Genomic DNA, 16,214 nt, shown 5'->3' with positions numbered 1-16,214 from the left:
CTGGTTCTCTGGCCGGTGTGGCAGAAGTTCCTGAGTCCCCTTCCTGTCCAGTGAGTTACTCAGTTTTGCCTAGTTCAGTGGGGATTGCTGCACTATTGACTTGTTTTGCAGCCCTTCATGAGCTCCAATCCAGTGTATTTGATGAGTCTCTGTCTAGTCCAGAAGAAGTTATGGGAACCCTGTCTAGTTCGGTGCATACATCAGAAGATTTGTCCTGTCTTGTAAATGCCCCTGAACATGATTTGTTAATAACTTTGCTGGAATCAGAGACATCTAAGTCTGATCCTGCATTTTTTAGTGAGAATCCAGTAACTGTGAAGTCTAGTCATGATTATTTTTTTTTGCCCAGTCCTGGTTTCGGTCCTACCTTGACTGACTTTGAGGTTTGCAGTTCCTTGACATGCCCAGAAGTCTCTCTTGTGCCGGTGTGCCCAGATGTGCTTCGTATGCCAGACTGCCCAGATGTGTCTGTGTTAGCATGCTCACGTGCTTCCCTAGTGGAGACATGTTCTGATGTTGCCGGTTGGCCTGCATGCCCGGAGATGGTTCTGGTCCCTAAAAGCCCTGATCTTGATGTTTGTCCTTGTGACCCTGACTCTGGAGTTGCCCTGGGTTCCATAGGGGTTCTTGATAGTTCTCCATGTGAGCCTAAGGGGCGTTCTGACCTGTGGGGATCTCTTTGGAGCTTCCAAGTGTTCTGGGAGATCTCTGAGGAAACTTGTCCTGGTACCTTGGACTGGTTCAACAGTGGGTTTTGTGTTGGTAAGGACAGTTCCGGTGGGCATTGCAAAGGCTTTGGCGTTTTTGGACAGTCCTTGGAAGGCGGTGGGTATCGCGCAGAGAGTTTCTTGGGGTTGTTTTCTGGAAGTCGTGGTTCTGATGGGTGTCACACTGAGGCTTGTAGTGCTGACGGGCATGGTTCGGTAGGTTCTGGTTCCAATTGGTCTAGTTTTGGTGAGACTGATTCGGGAATTTGGTTTTGTCGGACGGATCCGACCTTCATGAATTTTCAGTCAGATCAGTTTGCTGGATTTCCCACTTCTGATTTTTTGGTTTGGGTGGTTCAGGAGAAATATGTCAGTTTTCATAGGCGTCCAGAGGCCGCGTTTAAGGGAGGGGGTACTGTTATGATCGCTTTTGCAGCGTTTACTGCTGACTGCAGTGGTATTGCAAACCAAGCAGTTCTAATGTCATTACATGCATTTGCTTGCATAGTTTGGTTTGCACTTAAACTAGTTGCTGATTCCATCTGCAGTCGCTCTGAAGTTTATGACAGTTTAATATGCTTTTGTGTAAACAAACATTGTCTGCTGCAGTGGAGGGGCGGTCCCTTTCCTGCAGGCTGCATATCATTGTCTGCCTTTTCCTGCTATCAGCCTGTGATTAATTACCATTCACTTGTGTGGGAATCTGCAGGTCTGCTCCCATTGGATGACCTCAGTATAAAGAACTGCTTCCTGCAATGCCTCATGGGCTATCATAGTCTCAGATTGTATCTGTTACTCTGCTCGTGCCCCACCTCGTTCCTGGTCCGTGTGGACTGCGCTGACTCCTGCGAAGGGGTCAGCGAGTCCTCCTAGTTCTGCTCTTGTTCTAGAAGTTGCTACTTGCTTGTCTTGTGTCATATATTGGTTCATCGCCAATATATACGCATACTTGCGCATTTTGTTATTTTCCTTGTATTTGTGTTACGTTGATATATCAGTGTCGCTGATATATACGTACACGAACTGTTTATTTCCTGTGTTCAGTTAGTCAGTTTTCCAGCACGTTTTGGTAGTTTGCGCGTACCGTGAACACCCGTGCTGAGCTAGTTATCCTGTTCCTGGTCCTGTTTGTGGATTGCGTTCATCTCTGCGAAGAGATAGCGAATCCTTCTGAGTCCTGTTCCCTGTATTACTTCAGTCTTAGTCAGAGTTCCTGCTTATGTCATATATCGGTTCATTGCCAATATATACATATGTTAGTCAGACGTTACGAATAGTTTCATTGATAGCTGTAATTGTAATACGCTAGGAAAACATACTTATTGTGTATTTATCTGTGTTACGTTCATCTATCTTGATCCTGCTATTTCCTGTCTCTCCTGTCCTGTCTTTGTGAGGCACGCCATCGCCGCAACGCATTGGCTGCCTTATTCCAGTCTGTCTAGTTTTGGACGCTTGCTGTCGCTAAGTAATCGCTAGCTAGCAAGCGTTCATTCTGTCTACCTGTCCTGATCTCCTCAGTCCTGGTTTATGCGCTCAGCGCTACTTTGCGCTGAGACGTTATTACGAAAGTGTTGTTTGTGGCTGTTCGGATCTGCACCGGCTCTGTGCACCACAATCTCCTATTGGAGTCAGTCCTCTCCTCCACTAAACTGGGGATATCCTGATCCCTTGTGCTGGTGTGTGTACCTCCTTCACGTCAGCTTATGTGTTGTATGCTGACTGTGGAGATTACACCTCCAAGCTTAACAGTCTGAGTCTTGTGACTGTCAAAAATTACTGCAGTATTCTGACTTTTGCTGGAAAATTCTGCATTCTCTGATTGGTCCAACGCTTCCAAGTTCTGTGATTGGGTTAAAATTACCAAGTTGCAGTAAATCAAATTTTTCTACGGAAATTTGGTTTCCGAGTTCCGTTTTCTGAACGGAAATGCAGAAATTTAAATTCTGCGGAATCCGAACGAGCATCCCACATTTAAACTTCTTGTAACAAAGCGATTATCATGCATTTGAGTGGGTTTTGCGGTGTGATTACATGGCAACTTTTGATGGAGAGGGAAGAAAGCACAGTAATCATTTTAACCTCTTGAGGACTGCAGGGCTAAACCCCCCTAGTGACCAGGCCATTTTGAGTAAAATTAAGGCCAAGCTGCAGGGCCGCACAACACAGCACACAAGTGATCACCCCCCCTTTTTCTCCCCACCAACAGAGCTCTCTGTTGGTGGGGTCTGATCGCTCCCCCCATGTTTATTTTTTTCATTGTAAATATTATTGTTCCTGTTTTTTTAAAAAAACAAACTGTTTCTTTAAACCCTCTCCCTCCCTCTCCACAGCCAGCCAATTACGGCGATCGGCTGTCATAGGCTTCTGCCTATGAGAGCCGATCGCTCTCTTGTCCCCCAGGGGGACAGCCGTGTCACACGGCTGTCCCCAGTGCAGCGCTGCTGCTAATCGCAGCGCTGCACAGTCTAAATAGACGGCGATCACGCCGTCTAACAGTCTCTCGAGCGGCAATAGCCGCTCGGAGACTGAAAGCGGGGCGGAACTCCACCCCCAAGCAGGAGATGCGCGCGCAGCCTGCATGCGATCTCCTGCAAAACAGAGCCCCAGGGCTTTACGCCAATTGGCGTTAGGCGGTCCTGGGGCTGCCGCCGCGGCCACGCCCATCGGCGTGACACGGTCGGTAAAAGGTTAAATTGCTGGATGGCAAGAAAGCTGCTTCAAAAGACACATCTGATTATAAGACACACCTAGGTTTAGAGGAGGAAGAACCGGAAAAAACTCTAAAGCGGGTGCGTCTTCATGGTGCAGGGGCATCTCCCGAACCTGTCTCCGGCCCCAGGTACCCCCAAACTGTCTCCCCCCAGAAGTCTAACAGTGATTACCGCTGTACTCTGAAGGTGCCGCTGTGGGGAAATCACTTTTAGCCTGCTGGGGGGGGGGGGGGGTGGGGAGGGAAAGCTTGGGGTTGGGGGGTGGAAACGGATGCTGGCCCTAATGTATTTTCAGTCCAAAGCTCACACAGACATCCCCCCTCCCCCCACTGTGGAGTGCATCTTATGAAGTAAAATATATGATAATTGTCAACACAGGAAAAATGTGGCATGTACTGCATTGTTGTTTAGGTAGAACTTAAATGGCACAAATGGGAAAATGGCCCCACAATTACCATGTCAATCACAGTGCTTTTGCAAGTAGCAAATCGAGTCCAATCAGATCAGAACAATGTTAGAATGTAAGGCCTCCGTTGTTTTAACTGAGTTTAGTCAAAGGACTTGATTTGCAGATTCTCCCTTAAGCAGAGTTTCTCAGAGAAGAAATGATGCAGTCAGTTACAAGGAACCTGTTCCTTGTGGAAGGCCACATAATGGGTTATCAGGTCTAAGGTCTAACTGCTCTAATGAGTTGCTGGTGCCGGAACAAAGGTGTAGGGTTGTTGCCAATACCAACCAACGTATAGTTTCTTACAAACACGGCAAGTGGAAAAGGGACCTAAAGCTACATACATGCTGTGGATAAATGTCACTCTTGTAATTGCTTCAGATGAGAGTTTACACATGATCCCTGTATAGCTGTGCTGCCCAGCTTATATTCTGCCCTATGAAGAGGGGAGAGGAAAGACAAGCAGGAGGTGATCCACTCAAGCACTAGTGGAAAAATATAATAGCCACAAGCTGAAGATTTTCTACCATTGCTGAAGAGGAGGTTGCCAAAATTGGAAAAGCTTGTTCACAAGCTGCAAAAGACTACTGTGTGTTCCTAACACGAAGCCGCATTTGACCAGCCTTACTGTCCTCCCTCAATGTTGGCCACCACTTACCAACCTAAAAACCCTTTTCCTTCTTGGCCACCCTCATGCGCCCTCACATCTCTGTCACTGTGAATGAGGAAGGCCTGGGATCATGGCTGCCATGAGGTATCAGCTTGACAGGGTACTGGTTAAAGGGACTCCGAGGAGTAACAAAAAACAAAATCGGAACTTATCTGGGGCTTTCTCCAGCCCACTGTAGGTCAGGTGGTCCCCTGGCGTCCTCCTGGCTCCTCTCTGGGTCCCTCCGCAGAAATCACGTCCGGCGACACAGGGGCCGAGTGTTGGGCTGATACTTCCTGAACGGCCACACTCGTTGTCATCACGGCAACCCTAGATATTGTATAGAACGCTTATTGTTTAGCGTTTTGTTAATGTTATAATGAATCATGAGTTTTTATAAAAAATGCCATAAAAAATGGTTGACCAATTGCACAAGCAGTGGGTGAGATCTAAGAGGTCTGCAAGAGGGAAAATGGACTTTTACCTTTGCGGGAAAGATGAAAAAAACAGTTTTCTGGCTATTTTTACTAATCCATATTTCTAGCATTTATTAGATGTCATTTTATTGCGTATAACTTTACAGAATAGGTACAACATTTACATTTGTCTTAGAAAATCATGACAGGCTAAGAACTGAAGACCAAAGGTCATTTTCCATTACATAAGATCAAATAGTGGCTTGTGTTATTTCGGTTTTCTAATGTAATGATGTTTTCCTTTTAAACTGGTTAGTATTAAAGACAGTCACCAGTTTACACTGTCCAGCAACAATTCTGTCTTTGATTTCCAGAATCTCTCTCCCTTCCTCTGGTACGTCACACTCTCAACAACCCATTAACTTGACCTGCATTCTGACTTCACGTCACAGATGTGTTTGTTTGCCAGATTTGACAGGGAAGAAACCTCTACAAGATGTCTCGAGGATGACAAACTGCTTCCCTGGCAGAAACGTACTGCCAGTATCTATAAACTGACGTTGTCTCTGCGCCCCCTTCATCCTGAAGGTGAAATCAACATTTAAACTTGCGTAAAGAAGGAAAGTATAAAACTCTCCAGAACACTTAAGTTTTTAGCCACAGTTAGATAGATCTATTCGTTATTAGAGGACAATGTTTACACTGTGGACTTTACAAGAGGAAGCAGCATAATAGTGTGCTTTCCCTAGAACCATAGACCAAATATTTAGAGGGATCCATGAGCTGAGAATAGGCCAGTACTGTTTATGCTTGGATGCAAAATAAAGATCAAAGAACTCCTTGTTTACTTGCTTTCATTTTACATTTTCAAGCAGAAAACATCATAGCTTCTGACCTAGTTTAAATTTACTTTATTTTTCTGCATCTTAGATGCACTTTTTCTCCCCAGAATTGGGGGGGGGGGGGGGGGGGGGGGTTGGGACGTCTGTGCGTCTTATATGCCAAAGGTCTGGCAAGGTGTCCCTGATCCAGTGATCCCTCCGTCTCCTTCGTCCATCTCCTCCACTGTATGCAAACAATTATGCTGCTGTATACACTCATCCTGTGCGCGGCTTCCGAGTTTCCAGGTTCACTGTCTGGTGCCCTCTAGCTGCGCATGACGCACTAGTGCCGCCAGGTCACGCATGACGTGCGCAGCTAGAGGGCACCAGTGAACCCAGAAGTATTGAGGCCAGGCAGGACAAGTGTATACAGTGGTGGACTCATCTGTATATAGCGGCTGAGATGGATGGAGGAGAGCAACAGAGGACTGTGAGCACTTTCCTGGGTCTGTAAGACTATGCAGTTAGATCAGAGTGTAGTCAGTGTAGATGAGAGTGTAGTCAGTGTAGTTTGGAGTGTAGTCAGTGTAGATGTGAGTGTAGTCAGTGTAGCTTGGAGTGTTGTCAGTGTAGCTGGGAGTGTAGTCAGTGTAGCTGGGTGTGTTATTGAAGCTGGGAGTGTAGTCAGTGTAGCTGGGAGTGTAGTCAGTGTAGCTGGGAATATACTCAGTGTAGCAGTGAGTGTAGTCAGTGTAGCTGGGAATGTAGTGAAAGTAGTTGGGAGAGTAGTCAGTGTAGCTGGCAAGGTAGTCAGTGTAGCTGTGAGGGTAGTAAGAATAGCTGGGAGTGTAGTAAGAGTAGCTGGGAGAGTAGTCAGTGTAGCTGGGAGAGTAGTCAGTGTAGCTGGGCAGTGTAGTCAGTGTAGCTGGCAAGGTAGTCAGTGTAGCTGTGAGGGTAGTGAGAATAGCTGGGAGCGTAGTAAGAGTAGCTGGGAGAGTAGTCAGTGTAGCTGGGAGAGTAGTCAGTGTAGCTGGGCAGTGTAGTCAGTGTAGCTGGCAAGGTAGTCAGTGTAGCTGTGAGGGTAGTGAGAATAGCTGGGAGTGTAGTAATAGTAGCTGGGAGAGTAGTCAGTGTAGCTGGGAGAGTAGTCAGTGTAGCTGGGCAGTGTAGTCAGTGTAGCTGGCAAGGTAGTCAGTGTAGCTGTGAGGGTAGTGAGAATAGCTGGGAGTGTAGTAATAGTAGCTGGGAGAGTAGTCAGTGTAGCTGGGAGAGTAGTCAGTGTAGCTGGGCAGTGTAGTCAGTGTAGCTGGCAAGGTAGTCAGTGTAGCTGTGAGGGTAGTAAGAATAGCTGGGAGCGTAGTAAGAGTAGCTGGGAGAGTAGTCAGTGTAGCTGGGAGAGTAGTCAGTGTAGCTGGGAGAGTAGTCAGTGTAGCTGGGAGAGTAGTCAGTGTAGCTGGGCAGTGTAGTCAGTGTAGCTGGCAAGGTAGTTAGTGTAGCTGTGAGGGTAGTGAGAATAGCTGGGAGCGTAGTAGAGAGTAGTAGCTGGGAGAGTAGTCAGTGTAGCTGGGAGAGTAGTCAGTGTAGCTGGGAGAGTAGTCAGTGTAGCTGGGCAGTGTAGCTAGGATAAAATCAGTTTGGGGGTATAACGGTCTGTAAGACGCACTATAGACGCATCAGGTTTAGTATTTCTCTTTTTTTCCTGATTTTTGCCCTCTAAACCTAGGTGCGTCTTATATGCTGAAAAATATGGTAATTTATTTCTTATGGGCTTAGCCTTCTCTTAGACATAAATATTTGTATCATTATTCATATGGATTTATATAGTGGTGATATTTTCCACAATGCTGTACTAAGTATATTAATTATATCATCACTTACTGAGCACTAGAGATGGCCAGAACGGTTCAACCGCTAACTTATTCACGCGAACTTCGGTGGTTCGCGTTGGTGGTGGACCTCGAACTATATGCAAGTCCGACTCGCCCCCTATACTACATAATTAGGGTCAACTTTGACCCTCTACATCACAGTCAGCAGACACAGGGTAGCCAATCAGGCTACACTTCCTCCTGGAGCCCCCTTATAAAACGCAGGCATCGTCAGCCTTTTCACTCCTGTGGCTGCAGTAATTAGAGAAGGGAGAGAACCTGCTGACATAGCGAAAGCTTAGTTAGGCTCTTGTGTTAGGCTTGTTAGGTTGCTCCTTCTTGCTGATACTTATTGCTAAAAAGCACTCCTCATCCTCAACAGCTCTTTTGAGAGCTTATGTTGTTCTTGTGATCTATTTTTTTTGTGTGTGTCCCACAGACACTTGTGTTGCATATACAGCCCTGCCAGTCAGTCGCAGCTGGCCCTTGGAAATTCCTACTGTGCCACTGCCAGGCCAATCACTGCATACGCACCTGTTCAGAACACCTACCTACCTACCTACCTACCTACGTGATCGCATGCAGTGTTATATATACCACCAGTCATTGCACCTGTTCACGGTACCTGTGTGTGTGACAGCTGCTTATTTGTAATACCAATCACTGCATACCCACCTGTTCAGTGCACCTACCTATCTATGTAAGCGCACACAGTGTTATATACCAGTCAGTCGCTGCACCTGTTCACGGTACCTGTGTGTGTGACAGCTGCATATTTGTAATACCAATCAATGCATACCCACCTGTTCCAGTGCACCTACCTACCTACCTACGTGAGCGCACGCAGTGTTATATACTAGTCAGTCGCTGCACCTGTTCACGGTACCTGTGTGTGTGACAGCTGCACATTTGTAATAATCTGATAATAATCTGAACATTTGTATAGCGCTTTTCTCCTGTCGGACTCAAAGCGCTCAAGAGCTGCAGCCACTGAGACGCGCTCAAGAGGCCACCCTGCAGTGTTAGGAAGTCTTGCCTTGAACTCCTTACTGAATAGATACTTGACCTAGCCAGGATTTGAACCCTGGTCTCCCATGTCAAAGGCAGAGCCCTTAACCAATACACCATCCAGCTATTATTTGTAATACCAATCACTGCATACCCACCTGTTCAGTGCACCTACAGGCAGAGGCAGGCCACCCGGCAGGTCTGTTCGAGGTCATGCTGATGTGATTTCGTGCGGCCCTGGACCAAAGTACAGTGTTCAGAAGGAGCGTGCCATTAACCCCCAAGATTGTCAGGACGTAGTTGACTATTTAACACAGAACACCTCATCTTCCTCGGACGGAACCGTGACATATCTTCCTCCTCCTGCTCTGATTCTGGCACTCCACTTAACACTTAGTCGGCCGCCACCACCAAAGTACCATCACCCCAGGTCTCAGCAGTGTGGAAATGTTTTTGTGTGTCTGCCTCAGATGAGAGCAATGCCATCTGTACTCTCTGCCACCAAAAATTGAGCCGTGGAAAGACCAAGACCCATGTAGGGACAACTTCCTTACGAAGGCACATGATGACAAAGCACAAACTGCAATGGGATGACCACCTGAGGAAAAGCAGCACACAAAAGCAAAGCCACACACCGCAGTGGAAGATACCAGGCCGCAATTTGCAGACCACATGGTCTGCAAAGCACGGTCAGGCCTGCCCAAAGACTAAGTCAGTCCTCAAACACAGCATCTCTGCCTGCACACCGTGTGACTGCCTGCCCCAAGACTAAGTCGCTCCCCACACAGCATCTCTACCTGCAGGCCGCTTGATTGCCTTCTCCGCCACCACCAACGGGGTCCAGGACTCCAGGCGGATTCCTCAGTTTTTAAGGCCGCTGTAATAATTTTTCTGGTGCGTGTACATGCCTGCCTAATTTTTCTGGCTGCACTGCAGCTGCAACAACAACCAGAATTGCTAAATGTCATGAGGTAAATTACCTCACGTGAGGTAATTTGTTTGATAACCCTACCAGAATAGAGGCCAATGTGATTTCTGCCCTTAAAATGCTGCTGTGCATCAAATCCAGATTTTTCACCGGGACTTTTGGCATGTATCCCACTCCCCCATGCAAAAACTCAGATGTTATACCCCTTGAAACATCTTTTCCATCACTTTTGTGGGCAGCATAAATGTTTCTAGTTTTCGAAGTTCACCTCCCCATTGAAGTCTATTGCGGTTCAAAAAGTTCGCATGAATCAAACTTTTTGCGGAGGTTCGTGTTTGAGGTTCGCGAACCGAAAATCAGAGTTTCGAGCCATCTCTACTGAGCACACAATTGGGCATTTTCAGCAAATGCCGACACCTAGCACAAGGCAATTTTATTGGTAACTATGTCAGATAACGCACATGTTGCTAGTATAGCAATCAATAAGCAAATGGCATGTGCATGGCATTTTTACCGCTGCTTTGTTAATATATATCCCATCGCCATAATATCTTTACTGTAGTCTAGGATCAGTTTGGGGGTGGACTGGAGAATAACTAACATACCAGTATGTTTTCAGGATATGTTAGAAAACCATCCTGCATAGCACAAACCCATGCAAACAAGAAGTAAACAAACAAAACACATGCAGACAGTGTTCTGGCCAGAATTCACATTACTAACTTAAGTGCTGCATGGGAAGAGGATTGGTCACTTAGCCACTGTTCTGCCATATTGTTCCAAGGACATGGACAATTAGCTTCTCATGGTGAGTAACTCATGGTAAGTGTATTCCATTTGGTATGTGATGGCCTTTTTCACATTTATGGTGCTTGGGATTGTAGAGTGGTGCAGCCAGCTACATAGGGTTCTACAGGGCCATTCTGGAACTCCTCCTGGATGAGTTGACTATTCATAGATTCAGGAAATACTTTTACCATGCCATGCCATGCACAGGCCATTTGCTTATTGATTGCTATACAAGCAACATGTGCGTTACCTGACACAGCTACCAATAAAAACTGCAGTTTTAGTTGGCGGCATTTGATGAATATGCCCAATTGTGTGTTTTGTCGACGGGCCTGGCGCCCGCTATTTATCGGGCATCAAAAGTTCTTCTTTGGCACACAATAGCTGATATTTTGCATTAGCGCCCATGGGGTGCCCAAACAGTCCATTAGCGACGCGAGAAGGTGTACAGAGGCGCCGAAAGTGTAAAAGTGGCTAAAACGTTAAAATGTTTTGGTCGCGGTGGTGGACCGGCCGACCATAAACGGACAACAAGGCTGTTGTTTTTCAATAAATATATACAAAATTTATTCAGAAAGCTCCCAGCAAATAGTTGCAACGCGTTTCACGGGTAGCAACCCGCTTCTTCAGGCAATAGGGGGCAGGAGCAACAACACAGCGTTAAGTCTGGATGAAGCTTGGCACCCAGTCCATTAGCGACAGGCGCCCAAATTTCCTGATTTCATCTACTGCATTTAATGAGAAACCGTAAACCAAGAATTGAACTTCATCCCATACCTTGGTCCTGACATCACACTGTCGGAGCCTTGTTGCATTGTGGGAAATAACAGCTGTTTCCAACTGCCAAAAATGCAAGCAGCATCTCCTGCCACTGACATCACCTGCCAGCAGTAAAAATGTCGCCATGTGATGAATTTCAAATGTACATTAGGGAGAGGAAAGATTTTACAATGGGTTAATACTGACTACCGTAAATCATTTATACATAATTATTGTACAAATTATGCACTTTTTTTAATTATGTTGTTTTCACTGGAGTTCCTCTTTAAGTTGCATGTCATGGCTCTGGATCTCTCATAATTGACCATTTACCATATGTGTTTTAAAATTTCAGGTTTCTCATATGTACAAATGGTAAAGAGACGCCAAATTTCTATGAAATACTCTAAAATCAATAAAATAACAAACAGACGACAACTCACTTTGATAAGGAAGTTTAATTTGAGATATAGCACAGGCAACGCGCCCCGCGGGACCAAGCCCACTTCTTCAGGTCAAATAAAGTGCTGTTGTGGTCTAACAACCGCATTTTTGGCGCCCCAAATGCAGTTGTTAGACCACAACGGCACTTTATTTGGCCTGAGGAAGTGGGCTTGGTCCTGCAGGGCGCGTTTGCCTGTGCTATATCTCCAATTAAACTTCCTTATCAACGTGAGTTGTCGTCTGTGAGGTAAGCCACCTCATTTTTGTTATTTAATGGATTTAAGAGTATTTCATAGAAATTGGGTGCCTCTTTACCACTTCTGTGCCATATCCCCCCCCCCCCCCCACTTGCCTGGGTGGGGAACCTTACGCACCTGAACCAAGGTGGGATCCCACCACCTGTGGTAATCAAGGTACGCAGGATCTTTTTGCCAAGAGAGCGACCAGACCCAGGACTGCTAGTATACTTGAGTGGAGTCAGGTTTAAACACTCCATTTGCTTGAAGCGGTCGGTTGCCCCGTGTGCAACCCACCTTTGTGAGTACCCCTTTTTCAGAAGTTTTTTTTTAACACCTATTTATTGAGACATACTGCACCATTTGGGCTCCCGTTGTCTTTGTGTTTTTTTCCCCTCCAGTACTGTATACATATGTACAAATGTTCTTACACTGGCATTATGGCAAGTTAGTGACATCTAGTGGATAAGGAAAATATGTGCATGGTAAAATACAAATTTTAGTTATAATAATGGACTCTATTCACAAAACTTCTCATAAATGACTTATCACCTAATTGATAAAAATAACCCTTCAGCACATTTACAAGCAAATAAATCACTCAAAGTAAGTTGTTCGTGATTAACTTCATTTCAATATTACTTTTCTTACCTTAATTATATTGTATTTTTGCTCTTTGAGAGCTTATAAATGTAACACAGATAATGTGAAAACAGAGGGAAACAGGTGAAAAAGCTTTGTGATTCATGAAAATCCAGTAAAATGACCATTCGCGCGCGCAACACACACACACACACACACACACACACACACACACACACACACACACACACACACACACGGCAATTTTACTGGCATTTATGCCACTTGTGTTACGTGTGTAGTACAACTCATGTCACCTAGGTAATGTGCGAATTGCTAGTGTAATGTACTGTACTTACTCAGCAACACGCACAATACCTAGGCAACACAAGATGCACTACTTGCACAATGCGCGCTACATCAGTGGCAAAAATACCTATAAGGGCCCTTTCACACTGGCTGCATTCCGTTTCGTTTTTGAAAAGGCTTTCGATTTTCCAAATGAAAGTACAGTACATTTACAATTGGAATTGTGGGAATGAATTCATACTGAATGCATTTACAATTTTCTAAAAAGGCAGTCACAGTTCACTGCCTTTTTTCTGCGTTTTGAGTGAGGCAATTATAGTGAAAATCGCAAAACACAAAATACATTTTTGGTGTGGAAAAGCCCAAAAACTGGGTAATTTTATAAATAATTTTTGGTAAGTATTGCTGAGACATTTCACAGTATTTGGTAATCTAAAGATCTTGATAAATAAAATGTTTTAATAATATTTTATTTTTTTATATACCATGCTGCATTACTATCTCAGTTGTACCGACTGTTGTTACTTCGAGGGCTATTAGGAGCTCCTGTAACTCTCCAAGTTCAGTTGGACTTTCCAGTCACCTCCTCTCCCTCCCATGTCATATCTCCAGCTGTGATAGGCCACATACGTACACTACTGCATGTTAGAGCACAACTTTACATTTATTCCTAGACAGACACATACACACAACTCATGGAACAGAGATCAGTAAGCCGGCACTATGATGCACGACACTGTGGATAGATGGAGGAGTTTTGTGCTGAATGACAGTAAACCTTGCATGCTCTTTGTCACCCATGAAATGGAGTAGGGTACATATGGGAACAAAAAGAACAAAAAAACACCTGGCACTGCTGGCAAACAAAATGTGCTCAAATGTTTATTAGCAGTCCTTCAAACATAGTACATTATCAGTTTCAAAGATGCTGAGTTAGCAAAACATACTGCTGGTGTTGATGAGTCAGCAGTGGAGGAATCAAGTGCAGGAGACAGGAACGAGCCTGACAGCCGTTTCATGCTGCCAAGCGCTTCCTCCGAGGCTGTGTGACAATGTAGTTGTGATTCTGGGTATTTAAACCCATTCTGTGTGTCTGCAAGAGCATCAGCACAAATTACGTCACAGAGCTCTGCCTTCCCACTAGTGTGATGTGTCTCAGCAAGAGGGAGGGCTGAGACACATAAGGCTCCACATACACAGCGTCCTTGATTTTCTAGCAACCGGATATGCCGCTGCACAAAAACCTGTATACCACGGGGAGGTCCAAGGTTACAGAGCGGCGATACGGCTCAAACTTTATTAGCAGGAAGCAACCTATAATTATGGACAGATACACCACGCTCAAATAAAAAAGCCTTACTGCACAACATATGCATGCAAAATGGCCGCCCTTTCCCCTTCTGTGTTACTTTGTTTGATGCACCTCACGGATTAAAAAATCAACTAGCATTAACCCTTCAGTGCCCAGCTCTTTTCTACTTTTGCCTAAGCAAACAGTATATGTGTAGCCAAAAAGAGGGGAGGGACCAGACCGATAAATACAAGAAAAAGAACCTACACCTCTAAGTGAGATAAGCGGGAAAAACAGAAACTATTATTAGTTGGAGAGGCTAAGAAGAAAAGGAAAAAAAGGAAGAGGAAACTGAACCGGCAGGTTGGAACAAGCTACCAAGAAAGGTTGTAATGAAGTAAAATTAAAATCCAACACAGAGGAGAAAGGTCGGTGTCACACGGCGTGAATTGCGGTACTGTGACATAAAACATGTCATTAAAGTACACAGCATCAGGAGGGGTAACTATAAGATGTAAGGATAAGCATGCCAGGTTATTGTAGTCATTGAGACCCAATGATCCCATGTCATCACTCCTAATGATTGGGAGGGATTCGTCTCTGAGAAATTTCTGCTTCCTACATGCCCCTCCCTACTCTGTAAGGGAACATGCAGCTGGCCAGAAAAGATAAAGGAAACCAAGCACCACTTTTCTAATAGCTATAGGAGCTGCCATGTTCCCCCTTCCCTTCTGGCTGTCAATTATTTATCCACAGGGAATGTGTGAAGATAGCATCTGTGGCTTCTCTAAAGTCTTTGAAGCACTTCGTGCAATCTACACACACCCTCTGCTGAGCAAAAGCTTTTTGTTTTCTCTCTGCTAATGATTGCAATACAATAATTAGTAGTCCTTATCTACCTGAAACCTCTGTCGGATGGCCAGGCCATGGAAGTAGGAGGAAATAGGGTAATAAAGGCCTGTGCTAAAGCTTTAAATGTAAAAGTAAGAGGTAAAATTAAAGTTTTTGTTAATAATGAGTCACATTGTTGGCATGCATTTTGTAAAGTGCTATAGAGATATCCTGAGTGCTAAAATTGGTGCTTGGTTCAATTTAAGTACAGTGGGATCTAGAGAGTGGTGGAGGTGCACGTGCTCAATCAATCAGCCTTTCCCAGGCCGGTTCAAGACTTTTCGCTGCCTGAGGCAAACTTGTGAGGATGCGCTCCTCTGCCACTCTATTCCTCCTTAGTCAGGACAGCAGTGCCACCTCATCCCTTCTGCTGTGCAAGTCAAATGAAACACTGCTGCTCTCCTGCCTCCCCCCTCCTCACTCACTGTCAGATTCCTCACACAGCACAGCAAGCTGCTTTTCCCCAATAATGACCTCTTCATCTTGCTCTCCTCTGGCTTCTCCTCCTACTCTGACTGCAGGCTGTTAGTACCAGCATGCTGCCCTGGTAATCTCTGCGCCTGATGCAAATGTTTCACCTTGCTTCATAAAAGAACCGGCCCTGGCCTTTCCCCCAATCAATCAAGCATACATGCCCCTGCATTCGCTCTTTTAAGAGTCTTATAGTTTTCCCCATGTAGAACCTACCGCAAGGGCACCATATGGCGTACACCAAGTACTTTGTGTGATGTACACAAATCACGTGTGCCAAGGGGCTCAGATTGTATGAAGTGCACACAACTGCAGGTTGGAGTCTCCCACTGATGCCATTGTATGAGGTGAGGGGTTGATGGAGCTTTGGGTGACCTCAGGAAAGTTTATTCTAGCTTTTTATCCTATACCAGACATGTGTCCATTTGTGGATATGCTCATTGTATGTGCGTGATGCGGATGCATCCACCGTTAGCGAAGGGAACCCTCTATGGGATTGGCCTTGACGCCGGAAGAGGGGCTTAACCCACATGCTTGTTGGATGTGTGGCACCAACAATCTCCTTTATTTTGGGAGGTTTGTTAGCCACTGGCTATCTGTTAGTTTTGAGCACAGTGTCCTTTATATTTTGCTTAGAGTTCTTCCCTAACTAAAGCCCAATCTACACGTTACGATTCTTTGTACGATTGTATTATGATTCTATTTACGATTCGATTAAATCCGACATGTCCGATCGGGATTCGATTCGATTCAATTCGATTTGCCATTTTTTTGCAATGGCAAATCGAATTGAATAGAATCTAATCCCTATCGGACTTGTTGGATTTAATCGAATCGTACAAAGAATCGTATCGTGTAGATTGAGCTTTAGATAGGCAAGCAC

At 45.2% G+C, this 16,214-nt stretch overlaps 1 long non-coding RNA gene across 1 annotated transcript in view; it reads left to right on the top strand.

Moving 5' to 3' along the window:
- Positions 1-5,773, top strand: part of LOC137522836 (uncharacterized) — a 37,201-nt gene extending 31,428 nt beyond the window's left edge. Inside the window, exon 2 of the long non-coding RNA XR_011022454.1 lies at positions 5,309-5,773. This is a non-coding gene — a long non-coding RNA (uncharacterized lncRNA). The remainder of the gene's footprint in view (positions 1-5,308) is intronic.
- The last annotated feature ends 10,441 nt before the right edge of the window (positions 5,774-16,214 follow it).

The sequence above is a fragment of the Hyperolius riggenbachi genome, chromosome 6, assembly GCF_040937935.1.
Source record: "Hyperolius riggenbachi isolate aHypRig1 chromosome 6, aHypRig1.pri, whole genome shotgun sequence".
Taxonomy (NCBI): Eukaryota; Metazoa; Chordata; class Amphibia; order Anura; family Hyperoliidae; genus Hyperolius; species Hyperolius riggenbachi.
This window is presented reverse-complemented; position numbering and strand designations above follow the sequence as displayed.